Here is a 318-nt window from a genome sequence, read left to right as displayed (position 1 = left end):
CACCCCCGGCACCCCCGGCATGGGTGTCCCCGGGCGGGTCCTTCCCGCTCCCCTCAGCCGCTGAGCCCGACGGGCGCTGCCCCGTTATCCTCGCACCGCCACGTGTGCAGAACTTCATTTATTATTATTTGATATCAGCCTAAAGCAACCCCAAGCGGGGACTCGGCCTCCCCAGGGGATGGGCACGGCCCCAAGGCTGCCAGACGTCAAGGACACCGCTCCCAGGGATGCACAGGGTGGGGTTGTTGGGGTGTCTGTGCAGGGCAGGAGCTGGACGGGATGATCCTGGTGGGGCACTTCCAGCTCAGGATCATATCC

This window comes from Corvus brachyrhynchos, unplaced genomic scaffold (genome assembly GCF_000691975.1).
Source record: "Corvus brachyrhynchos isolate BGI_N302 unplaced genomic scaffold, ASM69197v1 scaffold5, whole genome shotgun sequence".
Lineage (NCBI taxonomy): Eukaryota > Metazoa > Chordata > Aves > Passeriformes > Corvidae > Corvus > Corvus brachyrhynchos.
Note: the sequence above shows the minus strand (reverse complement) of the source record.